Source organism: Canis lupus, chromosome 21, assembly GCF_048164855.1.
Source record: "Canis lupus baileyi chromosome 21, mCanLup2.hap1, whole genome shotgun sequence".
Taxonomy (NCBI): domain Eukaryota; kingdom Metazoa; phylum Chordata; class Mammalia; order Carnivora; family Canidae; genus Canis; species Canis lupus.
In genome coordinates, this window is record NC_132858.1 from 17,188,816 (window position 1) to 17,206,987 (window position 18,172).

The 18,172-nt window shown below is 39.4% G+C and overlaps 1 long non-coding RNA gene across 1 annotated transcript in view; it reads right to left on the minus strand.

The window, feature by feature from the left end:
• Positions 1-17,940, minus strand: part of LOC140613435 (uncharacterized) — a 38,094-nt gene extending 20,154 nt beyond the window's left edge. The window contains exons 1-3 of the long non-coding RNA XR_012014474.1: positions 17,800-17,940; positions 16,769-16,950; positions 14,286-14,322 (exon numbers count right to left, since the gene is read on the minus strand). This is a non-coding gene — a long non-coding RNA (uncharacterized lncRNA). The remainder of the gene's footprint in view (positions 1-14,285; positions 14,323-16,768; positions 16,951-17,799) is intronic.
• Positions 17,941-18,172: the final 232 nt, after the last annotated feature.

The window sequence follows — 18,172 nt, forward strand, 5'->3', positions numbered from 1 at the left end:
GAGTGTCTGTGACTAAAATATCAGCTTTGAGACAATGAGATTCTTCAAAGCCAAAACACCAGAAGCTAATTAGGATGTTTTTCAAACAACCTGTTGAAATGATAAAGAGCTTCAGAACAGTTGTCCTGGGAAAATCGGTGTGCATTTCCTACAGTCACTCCATTCACAGAGCCAGGGCGTTCCCCACACCAAATGAACCCCTGTGGAAAGTGAGATTGCAGGTGATCATAACAGATACACTCACATGCACTCATATAATGTGAGTTCCTCCAGGAGCTCAAAGCACTTTATAAACAGATAGGTAGCTAGATAGCAACCAATCATAGCAAGTCATCAGAAGAATTGAATCTCCCACAGTCAGTCCAACAGGCTGCATGATATTATGGTTAATAAAAATGGTTTCATTTTTCTCTGTGCCACGATGGATCCAGTTGAAATAGATCTTATGGAAAATTAGAAAATCTTGTAATCACAATCTTCTGCATTAAAAACCTCATTCCATCTTCACTATCACTTTTGAACCTCATAACACTTTTTTAAAAAGGCAGACTGGGTATCATTACACCCAATGTAGCAAGGATAGAAATTGAGGTTTGAAGACAATAAAAAACGTCAATAGAAGTGCTCTACTTTTAAGAAGAAAGCAGCAAAAAAGAGGCATGATTAGTTCTGCTAAGACTGGAGCTTTCTCGCTTTCTGTGGTGTTTTCAAACAAATGTTTCTTTCTCCCTTAAAGAGTTTGAATCCTCAGGACCAACAAGTGGCACTAGCGCCTGTTGTAGAATTTCTTTAAAAAGCGTTTTTCATTTTTCACCTAAAAGACCATGCTTTTGTTTTGAGGACACTACACCATAGGATTGTGCATAAGGTGGCCCTTTTGTGTTAGTTTATGACATTGCAGAGCTGAAGAATGTTCACTGATTGACTTAAAAGGAGATAAGGAGCCTGGAGAAGAGATTCCAGTGGTAGAAGGTGGTTCTAAGACCCATGTTGGTGACAGTGTAAGGAGGAACCCTCAGCCTGCTTCTTCAGTCTGTAATTTATACTTTGATATTCTGTGTCACTACTTCAGTTGCTGCACTGATACATCTTTGTCTCTTTCTCTGCCTATTTAACTATTTTCCCACTTTCTTTAAGAGAACAGAATTCAGGCTGCCTGGGTTCAGCAGTTGAGCATCTGCCTTTGGCTAAGGGCATGATCCTGAGGTCCTGGGATCAAGTCTTGCATTGGGATCCCCACAGGGAGCCTGCTTCTCTCTCCCCTTGTGTCAGCTTCTCTTTATATGTCTTCCATGAATAAATAAATAAAATCTTTTAAAAAGAGAGAAAAAAATTCTTGTAAAGACAGCATATCCAGTAATCGCAAGTACTCATCAAATATTTGCCGTGATTGAATAACATGCTGACTCAAAGATAAGAGAATCCAAGAGGCTACTGTTTATATAGAGTACTTAATACATGCCAGGCTTTGTCTTCAGCATTTTACATGAATTAGCACATTTAATCTTCACAAAAGAAAATCTGTAAGGTTTTCAGTATTATTAGCATTATACCTATTTTACAAGTGGGGAAAGTGAGGAAAGTGAAGGCATTTGTCCAGGTTCACAGGGCTAGAAACATTAGTCTTGGATTTTGAAACCTAGAAGTCTGACTCTGCAAAGAAACTAAATGCTTGGGGGTTGAGGGGAGGAGAAGTGCATTTTGTTCAGTTGTTTTATTTTTAGCAGCTCTCCATATGGACAAAAGGAAGCTGTGTTCATTCCTTATTTCCAGGTTATCTAGCATGGCAACAAGAAAATAATTAAATTGTCTGTAAATCTTCAATGCGTTATGTGAAGGCAAGAAAGTCCTTGATGGCAGGAAGAACTTCCATAAGCATCTGACAGTTCCAGGCTGAGAGGTGGGGGCACCTGGATTCAGAAGGTTTTGTACTGGTTTAACCTGCCTGACCCAGGACATGCCTTGAGTCCCCCAAGTGATTGAAAGTATACATTCAAGTCATAATAACCCCTACTCTGATCTCATATGGAGTAATGATGTCAAGAAGACTCATACTGTTTTTAAAGATGCCAGAGAAGCCAGGAGGCAATGCCAGCCCACAGAGTCTCCTCGATATAGGCTCAGTGGATGGATCTGTAAATACCTGAATGATTCACCTTCCCCTGGTAAAAGATGCTAGCTTTTCAAAAAGAATCATATCCTTTAAGGAAATCTTGGGGAACACACACCTTTTTGTAATCAGAACAATCTTGAGCATTACCTCTGAGGAAGGCATTTATTTCATTTTCCCCCCAAAGAAATTAGAACATGATTACGGAGACAATCCCTGAGGAGGGATCGCTCTCTATAAGGCTGGGACAAGCCTCTCCAAGTCTGGGAAAGATTTGACACACAGCCACATACGCACATATTCTGATCGACTTGCATCCATTCTGAAAAGGAGTGTGTGATGGAAACCAAGTGTACCGAGGCCTTTTGCAAGAAAAACCTCCATTACCAGTACTTTCTCAGCCTTCCAAACATCTTGTACATAAAGCAGGAACCAAGCCATGTTCTATTACCTTATTTGAAAAGGTTCTGGGGCACCTGGGCAGCTCAGTGGGTTAAGGTTAAGCATCTGCTTGGCTCAGGTCACGGTCTCAGGGTCCTGGAATCAAGCCCCACATCAGGTTCCCTGCTCAGCAGAGCGTCTGCTTCTCCATCTTTCTGCTCATGCTTCTCTCTCTCTCTCTCTCTCTCTCTCTCTCTCTCTCTCTCTCTCTCAAATAAATAAATAATATCTTTAAAAATAATAGAAAGGTTCTGGCCCCCACTTAGCAAAGGCTCCTGTGCTCTCCCTATGTGACAAGACCAGTATGAGAAATCATTCTAAACTGTCCCCTATCCTTCTAGAGAGGGCCAGCAACAATCTTAGCACTGTTGACACACAAACTACTCAGAAACCACTCGTTACACTTTCCTATAAATGAAGTAAGAACAGTTTCTCTCTCTTTTTGTACACAGTTAAACTTGAAGGGTTGCGAGTGGCCATCAATTTTAACATCTCATGTTACAAATAAGGCAACAGTCCCAGTGAAGGGGCAAGGCTTGCAGGAATCGGGGACTGTCAGAAGTACTTCCTTTCTCTACTCCATACCACTCCTTTCTTTCTTATCTGCTTCCTCCAGGGTTTGGTCTCATTTCATTCACATTTATCATTTCTTCTGTCACTTTCCTTCTCTCCAGCTCTCTCTTTTCTTCTCTCTTTCTTACGCAGAATTGAGTAAAACAAAAATGGAGCCCACTGAATGCCAGTCCGTCCTAAGAGAAAATAGGACAGAAATCCTTCCCTGGAAAGTCTCAGATGTAGGGTCCTTTGTTTTGGGGATGGAAAGAAGTAGAATCCGGAATGCCTCACCTTCCATAGTCAGATACCCGTGGTCTCTTCTCCTGGCCTTAATAACGGTGGTCATTTTAATGACAACACTAAAATGGCCGGGAGGGGGGGGCCTCAGTGGTTGAACATCTGCCTTTGGCTCAGGTCATGATCTTGGGGTCCTGGGATTGAGTCCCACATCAAGCTCTGCAAAGAGCCTGCTTCTCCCTCTGCCTGTGTCTCTGCCTCTCCTTTGTGTCTCTCGTGAATAAATAAATTAAATATTTAAAAAAAAAACATAAATAATATGAAGTGAGGCCCAGACACAGGCTTTTGCTTCAAAAGCAAAGATAAAACTGGTGCAATGACAGTAATAGCAATTGCTACGTTTATTGAGCAGGTCTAGGTGTTAGACACTAAACTAGCTTCTTCCAATATATAATATAATTTAATCTTTACAAATTCATAAGTATGGATTTCATTCATCCCACTTTGTAGAATAAGAAAACCTACACACGGAGATCATAAGAATCTTGTGCAAGAATACTCAGCTTAGATATTTCTGGATCCAAGGGTTCTTATTTCTGGTGTTATAAGCAGCCTCCCTGCCTCCAAAACAAACAAGTACAGAAGCTTTAAAGGAACGAGTAGCTAGACTCAATATCCAAGCAAGTACAGACAAGAAACTAACGATTACAGAGGTCCTGCTATGCGCCAAGTGTTTCCAATGCAACACCAATGGAGGGATGGTTTGAAAGTCTTTGATTATCTCCCCCAACACACACCCACACTTCCCACCAGTGTGCTTGCATTGCGTAGTACAACAAAATGACTTTATCTCAAGCTTACATAAAGGACCAACCTACACCCTTAGGCAGGCAGTTTACCTGCCCCCAACAAATTTCCAGCCAGATTGTTGTCCTCAAACCTCCATTATACTGAAAATTCTGCAGGTAGCCCAAATGTATGTGTATAACCTACAAATACCAAGTGTATATATGTTGGATTTATGAAACTTCCATGTAGAAATCATGGAAACTATTGGTGGGTTCTGTAAACACCACAGTCTCTATGTTAATTCAATGTAATCCTGAGAATAGTGCCTTTTTTCATTTTATAGATGGGAAAACTAAAACCCAGAGAAGTAAGGTGATTTGCATGATGCCCTACAGCTAATAAATGGTAAGCAGAAATATGATTACAGATTCATCTAGCTCCAAAATTCATGCTTTATACATTTTTTCTTGGATCCTTATTTTAAAAAAACTCTGCTTTTTCTAAATTATAAAAGTAACATGTATTTATTTGCAGAAAATCTGGGAAACACTATTAAAAATAAAGATGAGAAAAAAATAAATTAAATTAAATAAAAATAAAAAAATAAAGATGGGAAAATGTTTCAATAACACCATAATCCAAACCAATAGCAATGTTTTAACAGTTTTCCTTCCAATTACATACTATTCAGTAACAGAATTTTATTGACTGATTTTTTCATTATATTGTATACATGAGCCCATGCAATTAAAAATTCCACTAAAACTTCTTTTTAAAATTTCTGTAGATACTTATAGATATATTCTATAGAGGGGATCCCTGGGTGGCTCAGAGGTTTGGCGCCTGCCTTTGGCCCAGGGCATGATCCTGGAGACCCGGGATCGAGTCCCACGACGGGCTCCCGGCATGGGGCCTGCTTCTCTCTCTGCCTGTGTCTCTGCCTCTCTCTCTCATAAATAAATAAATAAATAAACAAATAAATAAATAAATAATCTTTAAAAAAAGATATATTCTATAGAATATTCAACATATACATAGTTCATCAGCCTTCTTCCTTATTGTTGGACATTAGACCATGCCTGAATTTTAAAAATTATAATAGTACTAGGGAAAAAACCCTTAGTATATAAATCTTGGGCTGGTGATTTACTTAGGACTGATCTCCAAATATGAGAATGGGTGTTTTCTATTATTTCATGCTGCTTCTTCTCTTGAAATGAAGACCCTTCCCCCTCACCATTGCCAGTACACTACACCAGAAGCTCTCCTTATGCCTCATTTCTAAACCACTGAGTCAAGTTATTATCATATATGTCTAGACCTTAGGTTTGGAGAACGCAGGGCAAAAAGTCAGGAATCTGGAATCAGAAAGTCTGGATTCCTACACCAATTTACTTGTCACCAAAGTGCTTCTGGCATGTTCCCTGAGGTCTTCAGCTCATGTTTTCTTACCTGGAAAATAGAACACTAATAGTACCTCCCACAAAAGATTGATATGAGGATTAAATCAGATATAGCACGTGGCAAGGTAAACCATCATGCGTTCTGGCAAACATCAGCTGCTGTTCGCTTTAGGAGTACAACATATTTGGACAGCTTTCAAGGAGAAAAAGAGAAAAACTAGTTTTCTGTTCATTGGCTTTTTTCGTAAACTTAAACCATTCTTTCAAAAATGGTTGTTTAAAAAAGAAGTTTTATGGGAAGCCTGGGTAGCTCAGCAGTTCAGCACCTGCCTTCAGCTCAGGGTGTGATCCCAGGGTCCTGGGATCAAGTCCTGCATCAGGCTCCCTATGGGGAGCCTGCTTCTCCCTCTGCCTGTGTTTCTGCGTCTCTCTGTATGTCTCTCATGAATAAATAAATAAAATCTTAAAAAAAAAAAAAAAGGTTTGAAAACCCTAGAGAGAAATAACAGCTGTCACAAATACTTCCCAAGTCCACCAAGCATTTGTGTCATCCTGGAGATTTTGAAAGCTTTTGCTCCCATGTGGAATTAACAAACCTAAATGTCTCCATCTACAGGCACACTAGAGAGCTCATGAACCCAACCCCACGGGGTAGCAGTGTAGGACAGCCCTGTGTCCTGGGCCTTGCCCCCACCCCCCCACCCCCACCCTGGGGCAGGCCACAACTTTTGGAGCTACTGTGATTGGCCCAGGCTCTTTCCTAAGAGACGTTTAATGCTGAAGGGGGATGCTGCTAAGACACCTGCCAGCAGAGAAAGGAGAAGGGAGGAGAGAAAGTTAGTGTCACCTCCCAGGGAAAAAAAGTGATCCTGCCTCTATCAGGCAGAAAAGATTCAAGACAGACAGAGAATTGAGAAGCTGGGGATATGTTTGCTGTCAAGTGTGTGAAGAGGTAACTAGGCTAAAAAAGAAGTTTTCTGGGCAGGCATCATACTACAGTGAAAAAGAAGGAAGGAAAAGAGTCATTTTATGATTGGTCAATTCAGAAATTTCAGGGATGCAGTGACAATGAAACTTGAAGACAAGCATGCGGAGAATAGGAGCCTTTAGGGAAGAGTCAGCCGTATCTAAGGGGATAAGCATCAAGGAAATGGGAAGAGGTGCCTCCTGCTTTGAGATGAGCTCAGATGTTGACCATGGATGCTGTTGTGTATCTTGGATTTTGCTTTGTTCTGTTTTGAAATAGAGACATTGTCTATTTTGCTTTTTTTTTTTTGAGAATAGTTGACACAGTGTTACATTAGTTAGTTTCAGGTGTACAACATAGTGATTCAACAACTCTATATATTATGTTATGCTCACCCACAAGTGTGGCTACCATCTGTCACTGTCTTTTAAGAAGAAAGTTAAAAATGGGTGAGTAAAATCTGGGGAAAAAATGTCTGTGACCAAGTAGAAATTTCTCAAACTCCTATAAGTGGGGTGTATAAAAGACAGACAACGATTCATCTAATAGGTATCAAAATGTTAATAACAATAATGAAAACCTACAATTATGGATGATGCTTTTTTAATCCAAATCATAGGATCAGCTCAGATGATGTGTTGGCAAAAATGTGGGCCTTCCATAACCTTGGAAATAACTGACAAACTCACTCAGCCTGAATAGCTGAGCTGATAAATCTGAAATTTGCTGATGATATGATCTCCCAAAAGTTAGGAAAAGACCATGATTCTGCATCCAACTCTAGCCAACAAGGAGGGATTGAGGAATAAGATAGAAACCATCAGAACTTTAGGGGGAATACCCATGCCACCTTAGAATTCATATATTAAGAATGAAAATCCTGAGCATGGTAAGCCATGTACCTTAGACTTTAGATAAACAAATCTAAAAATGTTCAGAGAAAAGATTCTTCCAAATGAAGATGGCTTGAGAAGGATGGGAGGCTCCAGAAGAATTCTGAGAAATGCAATAAATATTCCATTGCTGCTCAGAATTCAAGGAGCCTGAACTTTGGAACTGGTTATGTAAAGGTGGGAAAGTTACTGAAATTGCTCCTAGCCTCTACTTCATGATTTGTAAAATGAGAATGACCTTACTCATCTGACTGGTTTATGGTAAATGGGATGAATGCTTGTGAAGTGTTTAGCACAATGCCAGACACTTAATAAAATTTCACTAAATTGTACCTATTATCAATCTCACTAGCATCCTTAACTTCAGGGATGGGGTGATTATTTCCTGTTCACCACCAGTTTAGAAATTCTGATTCTATTTGGTGTCATCTGATTGGGATCAGAGGGGGCCTATGGTGGAGAAGCACGATGCTCTCTAGTGAAAGAGGGCAGAACATACAGCCAGATGCTTACTCTACAACTTCAGAGGTGTTTGCAGGGTGTGCCCTGAAAGGCAACTCTGGACCAAAGAAAGTTTAGTCTCTGTGTGCTGGCCCTGGACCCAAAGGCGTCCAGAGAGGGATACTTTTATTTATATGGAAACTCTTCTCCAAGCTTCCATTCTCCTCATAAAGGGTGAATAATGATAGCCTTTCTTGTAGGATCATTCACTCATTCATTCATGTAGTCAGCCATTCTAAAACCCTTGTTAAGAGTCTAGCCTAAGATTAAAAGTACAGGTTTGGGAACATCACAGGCTTGGCTTGTATCTGAGCTCTACTACTTACTAACAATGTCTTGAGGAGCTGTTGAAGTTCTTGGAGCATCAGCTCCCTTATCTAGAAAGTAAAGGTAATAATACTTTCATCTTCACCTTGTGAAAGTCTACAGTGCCTAAGGTGGATTGGCACAGATTAAATACTGAAAAAATGGCAGTGCTTGTGTTTTATTATTACTTAGTTCTTCTGAGATGGGCTGTAATTTTCTCCAAAGAAAAGACCAGACAAATAAGTCCATGAAACAAAATGGGTACATCAGCTCCTGTTATTGTACATATGTGTATCTTACTGTTTGCAAACTATCTGATTTAAAACTAATGACACAGTGTGGCACCTGGGCGGTGCAGTTGGTTGAGCACTGGACTCTTGGTTTTGGCTCAGGTTGTGATCTCAAGATCATGGAATCAAGCCCCAAGTTGGGCTCCACATTCAACAGGGAGTCTCTTAGGACTCTCTCTTCCTCTCCGTCTACCCTCCCCCTTCCAAAAAAAATGGATATAAATAAATCCTTAAAAAAAAAAAACTAATGATGCGGTGCTAAAATTACAGTCTAGGTCTAGTCTTCTTACCTGAGAAAAGTTCACTGGGGAAAAGTCAAGAACAACCTGTAAGTCTAAGAAGGATTGATTATATAGTTAATAATATGTTCATATGATGGGCTATTTACAATTTTTGAAATGAGGCTAACAAAGCATTTGAAGGCAAGACATGAAACACTATTTGGCCACAAGTTTTATGTAAGGCAAAAGTAGAAAAGGAACAAATGCAATCTTGTGATGCATGCACATGAGCAGCATGTCCAGGACAACAACAACAAAAAAGTTAAGTATCCTCCTTATCTCTGGACAGCCACACTCTAAGAAGGACACTGAAAAACTCTAGTTCTTTCTTGTGTGGATAAAAGGCCAATATGACAGGGAAGGGATGACAAAAAATTAGAGGAAATACAGAAGTCCATTTCAGCTATTTGGAGGACTACCACGTAGATGACAGGAGCATTGTGTGCAGCTCCAAAAGGGTTCTATGGAGTCAACGGAGGGGAAGATGGGGCAGGAGGAGGCAAGATTTTCACAGAGGTAGAGTGATAACAGGATTCACATCAGGACTAAACACCTAGCCAGAATGGGCATCTCAGCTTAGCCTCTTTCTTCGCTTAGCACAATACTGGCACAGTGTATGGGCTCCATTAGCATCAGTGACTTTCATGGCATGAGGAGGAGGGGTTGGAGAGGAGAGGTAGCGAAAGAGAAAAGACAAAGGAGAGGAAGAGAAAGGGTCTTGAGTGCTGAGCTATGTCTTCCCCCTTCTTTCTCTTCTTCCATTACACATAGTGACACTGCCTTAGCACAGCATCCCTGTCCACCTCCAACCGTCACAACAAAACCAACCAGATTCTAAGCCATTGATGAAAGGAAAGCAATAATCAGCAATAGTTGCATCTTCTCTGGGTTGTCAGAATTTCTTAAATAATCTGGTTCTCACTGGAATAATGGTTCAAGTAGAAAAACAGGTGGAGAGGTAGAAAGAAAGTGGTGCTGAGGTGCTAATAGGTGAAGAGAGGCCATTTCTCCATAAGGAGAAAGTGAAGAAAGCTAAACTGAAGAAGACTAAGCCAAAATGAAGGAGGAAGACCAGAGAAAATGTTGAAGACCTAAACAAGGCATTGACTCTAGAAATGGAAAAGAGGAGGTGGGTGCCAAGGATGTGTAAGAGACATAATCTATAATATGTGGAATAATATGTGGATTGACTGGGAATAATCAGGAAGAAGCAGCCTGGCTGACTTGTGGATATGCAGCATAGGGAACTAGGTGGCTATATCCATTACAGGATAAGGAAGCCGGGAGGGTGAGCAGATTTGGAAGGAAGAGTAGAAAAAGAGAGAACTGGGGCTGGAGCTCAGCAGAAAGTATCAGAGAAAAAAATCTTGGTATAGGGAAAGCTTTCAAATTATGAAAGTTCTCAAACAGTAGAATGAATTGCAGTGGAAAAAAATTACCATCTGCTTATTCCTTTGGGTGAAAGGGAATCTGGGTGACTTCAAGTGAATCTCCTCCATTCCAAAAAGGATGTCTCCTGGGATAAGGGCAAAGACCAAATTCTCCTTACAAACTGACCTATTCAGATCTCATGCTTTACCTAAAATATGAAGAGACTTGTTCTAGCCACTTGTTCTAGGCTTGGAGCACATGAGACCTGAGAAGGGTAAGCATAAGAGAAATGACCCAAAGATTTGGGAATTGAGTATGTGGTTGGATGTTGACTATTCTGGTGAGGTTTTCTAGGTGAGTAAATCAAAGTTCATGTTCTTATTATCTTGTTTTGTGACTGTGTATACAAACACACACACACACACACACACACACATTCATTCTCTATTGGTGTTTTCTTTCCTGAATTTTGGGAAATTTCAGCATTTAACCTCAGTTAAACAAAATATAATATTTTTTAAATGCGGCCACTTAATGATTTATTTATTTGGTCTGATTTCCAAAGCCTAAGGTCTTAGCCACTAAGCTAGATCCTCAATAAGGTTTTAGAATGAGTAAAGAAATTAATTAACCCTTTGGACAGAATAGGCAGCATATTATACACATTTAGGGAAAAAAACTGAGGCTAGAGAAATTAAGTAATTTGCCCAATATAAAGCAGCTTACTCTGCTGCTGTCCTGTGCACTGTACCTTAATGTGAATTAGGATGGAACACTTCTTGGCTGATTGCAGCACAAGATTTGGCAAACAGAATTCTTACTGGGTTTCTTTTTTTTTTTTTTTTTTTTTTTTTTCTTACTGGGTTTCAGCCCATACATTCGCTCTTGGCTGGGTGCCTTTGTGCAGGGCACAACCTCTCAACAGTACTTAAGTTTGTAAAGGCAAGACTTTGTCTCAGGCCTTCTGATTTTCCATACTCTTCTCTTCCTGTAAAGATCATACTGCTTTTACAGTAAAGCACATTTCTCCATCCCCCATCAAATAATAGCAAAAAGTTAGTAGGATTTCTAAGCTATTTGTGAAAGCAAAGTAATAGTCATATCTTTCCTTTGTTGCTACTGTTTTGGAAATAGCTCTTGGATGAGTATTGGTACAAATTTATGAATGGATTAAGGAGTAGGGATTGTGGTTGAGAAAGGAGTCAAAAGGCTACAGATGAAAAGGGGAAATGCTGGGTAAGAAAAAGATGGTAGTTCTTAAGACCTGTATCCTCTGAGCTCAACTCTATTGAATGCTCCCAACTTTCTCCTTGTTAGAAAAATTTTATATTAATCTTTTCATTCATCCTCGCCCTGATTTATCAAGCATCCATTGATCACATGCCATATTCCAGGCAGAGTGAAACAGTAGGTATCAATAGTACATGGTCTTAGTCATCAAAAACTCTAAAATACTTAGGAATACATTTACCCCAAAAGGTGAAATATCCACACACAGGAAACTACAAGACATTAATGAAATAAATTGAAGAAGATACAAATAAATGGAAGGATATTATGTCCTCATGGGTTGGAAGAATTAATATTGTTAAAATGTCTGTACTACCCAGTGCAATCTACAGGTTCAATGCAATCTCTATCAGAATTCCAATGATATTTTTTATAGAAATAGAATCCTAAATTTTCTATGGAACCAGAAAAGACCCCAAATAGCCAAAGCAATCTTGAGAAATAACAAAGCTGGAGGAAGAGTGGAGAGAGAGAGAGAGAGAGAGAGAGAGAGAGAGAGAGAACTGGGGCTGGAGCTCAGCTCCCTGATTTCAATACATACTACAAAGCTATAGTAATAAAAACTGTATGGTATTGGCAAAAAAAAAAAAAAAAAAAACATATTGATAATGAAACAGAATAGAGAACCTGGCAATAAACTCACATGTATATGGACAATTAATTATGACAAAGAATCCAAGAATTTTGGGGAAAGGATAGTCTCTTCAATAAAATGGTGTTGGGATAAACTGGACAGTCACATGCAAATGAATGAAACTGAACCACCATCTTGCACCATACACAAAAATTAAAAATGGATTAAAGATGAACATAAGACCTGAATCATCAGGGAAATACAAATTAAAACCACAATGAAAGATCACCTCACTCCTGTTAGAATGGTTATTGTCAAAAGACAAGAAATAACAAGTGTTGGTGAAGATGTGAAGAAAAGGGAACACTTGTACTTTATTGGTAGGAATGTAATTTGTGCAGCCACTCTGGAAAATAGTATAAAGGCTCCTCAAAAAAATTAAAAATAGGACTATTACATGATCTAGCAATTCCACTGTATTTATCTGAAGAAAATGAAAACACTAATTCAAAAAGATATCTGCTCCCTTAAGCTCATAACAGTATTACATACAATTGCCAAGACATAGGAACAACTTAAGTCTCCAATGACAGATGAATGAATAAAGAAAATGTGATATACTACTCAGCCATTAAAAAAGAATGAAATCTTTCCATTTACAACAACATGGATGGACCTTGAAGACATTATACTAAATGAAATACATCAGAGAAAGACAAATACCTTATGATTTCATTTATATGTGGAATCTAAAAAAGAAAACAAATAATCAAACTCATAGATACAAAAAAAAAAAAAAAAAAAAAAAAAACCAGATTGGCAGTTACCAGAGACAGGAAGTATGGGGTTGGAGAAAAGGGTGAAAGGGTTCAAAAGTACAAGCTTCCAGTTACAATAAATAAATCATGGGGATGTAATATATAGCATGGTGACTATAGTCAACAACACCATATTTTACATTTGAAAATTTCTAAGAGATTAAATCTTAAAAGTTATCATCACAAGAAAAAAATTTTGGTAACTAAGGTGACAGATGTTAACTAGACTTATTATGGTGATCATCTTGCAATGCATACAAATATCAAATCATTCTGTTGTACACCTATAACTAATTTTATATGTCAAGTATACTTCAATGAAAAGAAAGAAAAACACAAAGACCATGAGAGAAGAAATAAGTTCACAGTTTCGTTACAATGTAATTTGAAAAGTAATATGAGCTGTGGGAGCCCAGAGATCATAAATAACTTTCCTAGTGAGAGGAGAGGCAATATTTGATCTGAATATGGAAGGGTGAGGCATTTTTATAGAGAGAAAATGGAGGAAGGCAGTCAAGGCAAAGAAACAGATGTGCAAAGCTTCAGAACAACAGAGACATGGAGTATTTATTGAATGGGGAGAGGTCTGGTGGACAAGATGGTTCATGAAGGGTAATGGTGACTGGTAAGTCTGGAGAGGTAGGTTGGAGCCAGAGGCAGTGATTCAGGGGATTAAAACCTAATGTGGAGAGATGATATCTGCCCAGCAGATACATACTGATTTTAGCATCATCCCTAAACAATCTGGCATCATTTATCTCTTGAGAGGCCTTTCAGAAAAAGAATTCTACATGTTAAGGCTAGAATAAACTATTACAGCTTCATGGCTTTAAAGTCACAAAGCTTCTAGTTCAAATCCTGGCTCTATTATTTACCTATTTATTGTGGCATTTTGGAGATGTTTCTCTCCTCTGAGAGATTTGGTATCTTTATGTTTACGACAGAAACAAGGGAACCTCACAGAACTGAGGTGTTGACTATGAATTGTCCCATAGAGTGCCTTGCACATAGGATACATGCAACAGATGTTGGCACTATCCCCTCTCCCCATCCTTTTACCCTCTCTCCTTCCTTTAGCAGGATTATACTTGCTCAAGAGTGTTAATAACATAGCCTATTTTTACAGGTCTTTCAAATAGAGAACTTCATGACTTACACAATATACAGCTTCTATTAGGAAATTCTTTTAAATACCCTAAGACTGCCTAAACTCCTTTGTTGTACTACTCAACAGAACAATGAAAAGAGTCTACATAGCAGGACAATGCCTACTATTCTGGAAAGATTTGTAGGTCTTCAGGTTCTGTTATCACAGTATTGCCTGCAAATCTTTCTGGGAATCAGAAAAAAAACAATGAGCTCAGAAAAACATTATTGTTGGCTCATTGTTCTAGGACTCTGCATGACTGCTTAAAGTAAAGTAAAATTTCAATGGCTTACCTTTCTCCTACACACTTACCTTGATCCATTAGAATGTTTTCCATCCTAATCTGCTCCTGTAAAACAAGTAGGATGATTTTTCACTGGATAATCCCAAAATACTTTAATCACCTTAATCACTGAATGGCTCTCTTCCTGGTTGGGGGAATTAAGTTTTAGACTTGTAGAATGTGACAGTTAAAAAATACCTTTGAGATCATATAGTGTAGCATTTCCCAAGGGAGTCAGAGTAAGTGTACAGAAGCGGAATGGACAGTAGAGCCCGGACTGGTTCTAGAAAATACAAAGCCCTTTTTACATCATTGAATCTAGAGACCCTATGTGTCCCCAAAGCCACAATAGCAGAAAGACTAGCATCTACCTCTTGGAGAATCCTCCTTCCCCAAAAACTGTTTAAATCCCTGGGATGTAAGAGAACATCTCTTACTTCCAAATATAAGCAGGATATAGGAACCACCACTGCTTCTCATAGCCTCTATAGGGTGCTGTTTAACACGATGGGAAAAAAACACAGTTGGTCACCTCTATTCTATGCCTGGCTGTCACAAGCCCTTGTAGAGATTGTCCAAGCATTTTTTTTTTTTTTTTAGAAAATGTGATGCGACCCCTTCTGTGCCAAACTGTGCCAAGAGCATGCTACTTTAGACAGCCCAGACCTCAGGGCTGTGCTCCCACGCTCTCTTGTTCATTTGTCCTACGCTGCCATTATCAACTTTACCTGTCCTTTTATAGAAATAATTTAGTCCCAAGGACTCATTCCTCTTGGCTTTGGCCAAGAACTAAGAGGGAGATTTGATGGGAAATGGGATTTTCATGATTAGCCATGCTTACTGCATGCCTCAGATAGTGTGAGCAATGTCCACCAAACCCGATGTTGGGCTTTAAAGAGTCATCATGGCTCATTAATTCAAGCCAACTGCTTCTTCTGATGCTTAATAAGATAAAGAGTGATCTCTTTCAATGTTCAGGAATGTCCTGGCAGTGTTGGGCTTGCCTCATGAAGCAGTGCATTAAGTAGGTGGATCTCCAGCATGAGGCTTTCATAGAGGATTTCCAAGGGTAGTTTTGATTATTTAACTTGAAATACCCTCCTGGAGTTAGAAAAAATCCTCTGTAACAGAGTCTACTGATTCCCAAGATGGGTACAGGATGAGGTCCTGGAGGGGATTATTCTGTAGGTAAGTGTGTGCTTCCTAAGCCTCTAGCAATTCTCTCTAATTTACAGGATGTCTTCAGAGCCATGAACTTGGACTTTGACATTGTAAAATTGTACCTTAAGTCACTGTTCATTGGAGAGCTTGCCCCAAAAGAGCCTAGCCAGGAGAGAAACAAAAAAGTGAGTGAAGTCTCAGGACTTCACAGGAGCATGTGGAGGGACGGGGACAAGAGCCAGTTGACTCTTTCCAGATATATCCAAGAACTGATCATTTTCAGTGAGACCCAGCCTGTCATGCCTGGGTGAGCCTGCAATAGCATGAATGAGTAGATTCTGCATATTTCAAAGCAATGTCATCCTCCTTAGACCTCTATGTAAGAAAGGAATGAAATTTTTGGTCCTGTACCAAACTAATTCCACGTCTCTAAGTACCTACTTCATGTCAGGCAATGAACACATAAAAATTTTTTCCAGTGGCTGCTTGTAACTGTTAGATGTCTGGATCTATGTTCTTTGCAAAAGTAAGTTCCATAAGAGCAGTGAATATCTGTATTTTTCTTATCCTTGGGCCCTCAAGAACCCACCTGCATAGAATCAGACATGTAGTAGGGACTCCATAAATAGCTACTGAATGAAAGATGTGAATATATCCTAACAACAACCCTTCTTAAATTTGGTGAAGTTATAGTCTAGGAGGAATAAATTACTTTCTGGAAGTCCCACAGTTGATGTGTCAAAGAACTGGGACTCCAAGTTACTTCTTTCTGGCCCAACCCCTTAGGTAATCCCAAGGAAGGGTGTCACTCTTTCTTTCTCTAATATTTTGGCTTCCTGCAATACTGTCTTTTAAAGGACAGGGTCTCTGTAAGATTAAACATTCAGTGGGATGATTTTACCTAAAGCTTAGAGGGATTTTAACTATATAATTGAGCTTTTTATTTTTTGCAACTTTTTTGTTAAAACTGCTCAGATTCTGTGTAATTCAGAAATAATTTGTACCAAGTACTGGTCTACATATCACTATGAGGAGGATATAATAAGGATAATGTTTCTGCTTTAAGAAATGAGGAAATAGGGACGCCTGGGTGGCTCAGTGGTTGAGCGTCCACCTTCAGCTCAGGGTGTGATCCCAGGGTTCTGGGATCGAGTCCTGCATCAGGCTCCCTGCAAGGAGCCTGCTTCTAACATCTGCCTATGTCTCTGCCTCTCTCTGTGTCTCTCATGAATAAATAAATAAAATCTTTTTTAAAAAAAGAAATGAGGAAAGAAACTCACCAAGGAATAGGCAGAAACTGAGAACACAGAACTGATTTGGTGCAGACCTCAGATGAACACTTTATACTCACCCTTCAGGTTCACTTGCATCCTGCACAGCTGTGTGTCAGGACACACAGTCCTGTATTTGGCAGCAAGGGCTCTGAGGCTGCGTGCTTGGACTCGCAGACCAGCCCTGCCAGAGGTTACCAAAACTCTCCATGACTCGGTTTCTGTCTCTTTGTAAAATAGCAACAACAGTAGCACCAACCTCCTATGAGATATTGGGGGATTAGGGAAAGAGTTAAAGGCACTTCAAGTCCTTAGCACTGTGTCTGGAACATAGTAAATGCTCAATAAATTTTAGATACTATTGTTATAAACTCAATGGTAGCACCAGCAATTGAAAAACATCCAGATATGTCACCACTATTTAGAACAAGAGGCTCTAGATTTAAAAAGAGAAAGTGACACAAAGCTTGTTTTTCCTAAAATTTTCTCAAAGAAAAAGAAAATCCCACTAATGGTTGAGAGCTGTAAGACAATCATTCATTATCTAAAGGAGTATTGGTCTCTGGGGGTAAAAGTCTGCTGTAAATCTTCTTTAGTACATCTATGTGGATACACAAATATACATATTCGTATGTGTGTGTGTAAAACACACATATACTCAGATATGCGCATATAGGCAATTTCAAAATGAAAATGTTTGTTTCCTGTATTTTGTTCATACTGCAAATGTCTCTCCTTTCATGTATCTGAACAATCCTGCTCTTTTTCTTATACTCAGGTCACTGTGTCCACTGTCCTTGTTTCAAACCCATTAGTCATTAAGCTAAGAGACAGCTCTTCCCAGCACTTGCACTGACTCTCCAGTCTGCTCGGCAAGCTGGTAAACCAATGTAACCTTGTACTTACACACACACGTACACATGTTACACAGACACAGACCAGGACCCACACACAGCAGCAGACACACACTAATGCCACCAGAGATCACAGGAAAGTCATCCTTTAAGTTAATCTAAGTGAACTGTATTTTCCTATGTTCATCCTCTTTAATGAATGAGCCTTCGCACATACTAAACTGCTGATTATGTAGAAAATTCTGTGTAAACTGTACCCCTAAGGATAATAACACAGATCCATCTAGACAACGTGGCTCCCCAAAGCATAATCCAAAGATCAAACAACACCTAAAACAATATTGATGGTTTAAAAGGCAACTATTAGAAATGCCTGGGTGATTCAATCAGTTAAGCATCTGAGTTTATCTCAGGTCACAATCCCTGGGTTCTGGAATGGAGTCCTGCATTGGGTTCCCTGCTCCACAGGGATCCTGTTTCTCTCTCTCTCTCTCTCTCTCTCTCTCTCTCTCTCTCTGCCCCTCCCCCCACTTGTGCTCACTTTCTCTCCCTCTCTCTCTTCTGTCTCAAGTAAATAAATTTTTTTTAAAAATAAAGGACTAAATAAATAAAAGGCAACTGTTAGACACA